Below are 5,548 nucleotides of genomic sequence, written 5' to 3'. Positions count from 1 at the left end.
TACAGCAGACTTTGGAGGAAGGAAGATGAGAAGAGAAGAAGAAGAAGAAAAGAAGATAGAGGGGGGTTCGGTTGCTGCTGCAGGAGAAAAAGAAGAGAAGAGAAGAAGAAGAAGAAAAGAAGAAAGAGGGGGGTTCGGCTGCGGTTCGGTTGCTGCCAGTTAGGGGTTGCAGCAGTAGGGAAGGAAAAGAGAAAGAAGAAGAAGAAGAAGAAGAAGAAGAAGAAGAAGAAGAAGAGAGGAGGATTAGGTGCAGCTGCGGTTCGGTTGCTGCCGGTTAGGGGTTGCAGCAGCAGGGAAGGAAAAGAGAAGAAAAGAAGAAGAAGAAGATGAAGGAGGAGGAGGAATTAGCGCGGCTCGGTTGCTGCTGGTTAGGGGTCGCAGCAGCAGGGAAGGAAAAGGGAAGAAGAGAAGAAGAAGAAGAAGAAGAAGAAGGAGGAGGAGTTAGTGCGGCTCGGTTGCTGCTGGTTAGGGGTTGCAGCAGCAGGGAAGGAAAAGAGAAGAAGAGAAGAAGAAGAAGAAGAAGAAGGAGGAGGAGTTAGTGCGGCTCGGTTGCTGCTGGTTAGGGGTTGCAGTAGCAGGGAAGGAAAAGAGAAGAAGAGAAGGAAGAAGAAGAAGAAGAAGAAGAGAAAGATGCGGCTACAGTTCGGTTGCAGCAGCAGGGAAGAAGAAGAGAAAGGTGCGGCTGCAGTTCGGTTGCAGCAGCAGGGAAGAAGAAGAGAAAGGTGCGGCTGCGGTTCGATTGCAGCAGGGAAGAAGAAGAGAAAAAGAAAAAGAAGAAGAAGAAGAATTAGGTTACATATAAGATTATGATCTAAGGTTCCAGATTAAAAGAACAAAAAACAATTTAAAAAACTAAACCAAATCAAAGGTAAACATGCTTAAAAAATAATTAAACCTAAATACCCTTAATTGGACCGCAATAAATCAATTTACATCTAATAAACCGTATTGAACCAAATTGATACTAATTAAGCATAATTAATCTAAATAAATCAATTAGGAATTAATTTATTACATTAGATATGCTAGTTCTAAACTACAATTAGGAGAAGAAAAATACCTTAAGTCGGCTTTAATCAAGGAACAAGGGGAGATAACCCTTATGCTTTGAGCCCCGAAATCGAACCAAACCGGATAAGATCTCCCGGCTCAATGAAGGATTAATGTATTAAACTTTTAAACTTGGAGAATTTTTTATTTTAGAGGGAAGAAGTTAGCCAAAACCTTAATGGAATCATCCTCTCTCCCAAATTCTCAATTTTTCTCCTCCTCTTTGGAAGAGGGGAAGGGCCATTTTTATAGCCATGGGAATTGGGGCAATTTTCTCAAATTTTCGATGTGGGACTAAAACTAAAGGGGATTGTCCAAAAGGCCTTGCTATTGGACAAAGTGGAGCACGGCCTGTTGGAGGCCGAGGTGCAGCACGGCCTGATGGAGGCCGATGTAGAGCACGGCCTGATGTAGGCCGACGTGCAGCACAACCTGATGTAGGCCGAGGTGGAGCACGGCCTGATGGAGGCCAAGGTGCAGCACAGCCTGATATAGGCTGAGGTGGAGCACAGCCTGATGGAGGCCGAGGTGGAGCACGGCCTGATGTAGGCCGAGGTGCAGCACGGCCTGATGGAGGCCGAGGTGGAGCACGGCCTGATGTAGGCCGAGGTGCACGGCTTGATGTAGGCCGAGGTGGAGCACGGCCTGATGTAGGCCGTGATGGAGCACGACCTGATGTAGGCCGAGGTGGAGCACAACATCAAATTCTAATTTTTTTGAAAAAATTTTCTCTTGAAAGTTTATAGGAAAATATGGTCATTTTCTACTCTAAGTTTGAAAATTCTCCAAGTCTAAAATATCCAACATGTAATCCTTCATATTGTCATCATTGCCGGGGGGTGACAAAATTTGGTGTCTACAGATTGCCCCTCTTTGACCGAGACCTGTGTAACGGTCGAAAGGTAAAGAAAAGAACACACCATTTTGTCACCAAGAGCAATGTACTGCCGACATCCGGCTCAAGGATGGCGGAGGTGCAAATGCAAATGCAAAATGAGCGATAAGACCAAAGGTAGGAAATGTCGATCGGTAACACATGCGAAATCAGGTAGCGTATGGATGTTACTATGATTGAAAACCTGCCGCGGTTGGTCAATATAGAGGTAATGCCCACACTGCGTGACGTCGAAAGTTTGAGTTTCCAGCCGCGTGGCTGTCAACTTTGGGATTCTCTGCAAGGGTGATTGTCCTCGCACAGCGGTGCTCAGCTGGGATCAACAACGGTGCTCGGTTGTGATCTTAAGGATTCTCAAAAGTTGGTGCGGATAGTCCGTATTGGCAGTCGTGCAAGACTATGAACCTTAGGATTTTCTGCAGGGGATGATCGTACTCGCACAGTGGTGCTCAGCTGGGATCAACAACGGTGCTCGGTTGTGATCCTAAGGATTCTCAGAAAGTTGGTGCGGATAGTCCGTAGTGGCAGTCGTGCAAGACTATGAACCTTGGGATTCTCTGCAGGGGATGATCATCCTCGCACAACGGTGCTCAACTGGGATCAACAACGGTGCATGGTTGTGATCCTAAGGATTCTCAAAAATTTGGAGTGGATAGTCCTCACGCAGCGGTGCTCAGCTGGGATCGATAGCGGTGCTCAGCTATGATCCTAAGGATTCTCGACAAATTGGTGCGGATAGTCCGTATTGGTAGTCGTGCAAGACTATGAACCTTGGGATTCTTTGCAGGGGATGATCGCCCTCGCACAGCGGTGCTCAGCTGGGATCAACAACGGTGCTCGGTTGTGATCCTAAGGATTCTCAAAAAGTTAGTGCGGATAGTCCGTATTGGCAGTCGTGCAAGACTATGAACCTTGGGATTCTCTGCAGGGGATGATCGTCCTCGCACAGCGGTGCTCAGCTGGGATCAACAACGGTGCTCGGTTGTGATCCTAAGGATTGTCATGAAATTGGTGCCAACGATGTGTTTGGTTGTGCACCTACATTGGAATTAGCAAAGGAAAACTTGGGAGATTCTGGATCTCAAATACCGAAATAAGGACATGAAGCTTAGCAAAGTTAGCAAAAAACAACTACATTGAATTTAAGAGATCGCAATGGTGTTCGAGATGCCATCACATGCCGAATCCATGAGAGGTCTAGATCCGAAAGCCAAGGGGCTTGGAAAGAGCACCATCATATGAAGGTTAGTGGTTAGTAAAAACACACAAAGCCCATATGTTCATGAAGGAGAATGTTGCTAGTAGATTGATCATCATAAATGACAAAGTCTTTTCATTGAAAGGAAAAATGGCGCCACGGCTACTACAAGTTTTGAAAAGCAGAAAGGTGGGGAACGACTCCTCAGTAAACGCTACCCAGACAAAAAGATCTTCAATTTAACAACCTTGACCTAGGCGAGCCAAATGGTTCCACGAGGCTGCAATGGAATTCACCAAACCTTCTGTTAAAGCCTCTGTGATAGGCGTGGTACCCACATCCCCTAGAGCACCCTGAGGTAAACCGAATCGACGCATGAAGCGAACCGGTATGTAGAAGGAGGTATGGGATATGCCTAACAACCTGACATAGTCATAGCCAGAAGTGTGTAAAACAGGGTTCCGAACTGACCACCAATGGACTTCCCACCTGATGCCTCGCTCCGTGAGGGCTCCCAGTCGCTCAGGCCAATTTGTTGCATCATGGTAGTTAAAGGTCTGAATTCGCTTGAAATATTGGAACGGTTCCAAATGAGCTGTAACCAAGGGTTGGACCAATTGAAGGCGCTCGACTAACCATACCTGGAGGAGGGCGAAGCACCCATTAAAGTCACTGGTGCAAAAATTTCGCCGACCTATCATAATATCAAGTCCTCTCAAAGTCTCTGCCAAAACAGTAGGCATAATGTTGCAACCTTGTCTCAACTACCGGATGACGTTGATGATAACAGGTAAGCCTCCACACTTGGGGGAATGCAACAGATAACGAGCGGTCATGCAGAAAAGGAAAGCATTCCTTCGATGCACCCTAAAGCTTTCAGTGTTTGATCGAAGTGGGGCAAACTCCTGGATAACAGCATACAGGTTGATTCGATCACTTGCCACGAATCACCTTGCCTCTTTAGCACTCCAACCGAAAAATTCTCGAATTTCAGTCGAGCTAACGGGTTGCAGTGTTAGGCGAAAAACATCTCCCCGATGATTGTAAACAAGACAAGCTCGGAATTCTTCCATAGTAGGGCAAATTTCCACAGTTCCGAATCGAAAAACGTGAAGTTCTTGGATCCAGAAACGAGATGCCTCATGTATCAAAGCACGACATGGACTGATGCGCTGAAGCTAAAAGAGTGCATGAAGGTGCACTTCTTCAAGGACTTCAGGGTCATCGTCCCTCATTGCTACCATCCATCGGCGGAAAGCAACATCCATGATAATAATGGGAGCAACAAAACACAATTCGGATTTCTTGGGTACATCATAAAATGTTAGTTCAAGGAAAGGATCAATTTACAGCAAAATATCATATGACACATCCACCAAAGTAAACTGTTTTTTTTTTTTTTTTTTTTTTTACAAAAGCTAAGAACCCTTTGAGCCAATTTAGAAAATGTAAGATTGGTCTCTCAGATGACCGCGATCATGGGCCCAAACCCTAAACTAAAACAAATGTTAAGACAAACATACCGAAGGAAACTAACCCGATGGTTCTGCCATGGGTAGAGTACGGATACTACTTTGGATAGCGACCTCACGAGAGGATCACACTGACTAAAAAAAAAGAGTTAAGCTGAAAGAGGGGCTATTGAAAACTCTTGGGAACCGTCGAATAGGAGAACGGTAGATGGAGTCTTCGAGCCAGATCAAGACAATTATTTGCAAGGATGACGAGTTCACGAGAGAAATCACGCCAATCAAGATAGTTATTTTGAAAAAAGGACTAAAGATGAAAGCTCTTTGGAATCCGCCGAATTTGAGAGACGGTGGGAAAAGTTCTTAGTCGGACTCGATCACCTCCTGATGATAAGAGTAGCGAGAAACCATTTGCCTGAAAGGGGAAAGGGATAGCTAAAGATGGAAAATTAGGTCCAACCCGCTATGAGGTGTGGGGGAAATATGACCGAGCTCGATTTTGACTTTCAAGCTGCCTACGTATCCTAAAAATTTAGGAATCAGGCCGAGCGTAGTTCATGCCTTAAAGGCAGTTTCCCTTCATTGCATTCCTTTTTTTTTTTTTTTTTTGTTGAATGCGGAGGCTTAACATAATACTTTTTCAGCTGATCTAAATTGGTTAGGTACTGCAGCTCTTGACTATCAAGATCTACAAGGCGTATTGCCTTCCCCGGGAGGATTTCCTTCACTGCAAAAGGGCCACTCCAATTTGGCCTAAACTTGCCCCTTGGATCATGAATGGGTGCTCTCTGCTCCTTTAAAACCAAATCTCCAACTTACAAGGAACGTGGGTGGACTTTTTTGTTGAAAGCCCTTGCAACTCGCAGTTGATACTTCTTCATGTTGTCCATCGCCTTCATCCTTTTTTCATCAATGAGGTTCAACTCCTCGTACCTT

Source organism: Macadamia integrifolia, chromosome 4 (assembly GCF_013358625.1).
Source record: "Macadamia integrifolia cultivar HAES 741 chromosome 4, SCU_Mint_v3, whole genome shotgun sequence".
Lineage (NCBI taxonomy): Eukaryota > Viridiplantae > Streptophyta > Magnoliopsida > Proteales > Proteaceae > Macadamia > Macadamia integrifolia.
This window is presented reverse-complemented; position numbering follows the sequence as displayed.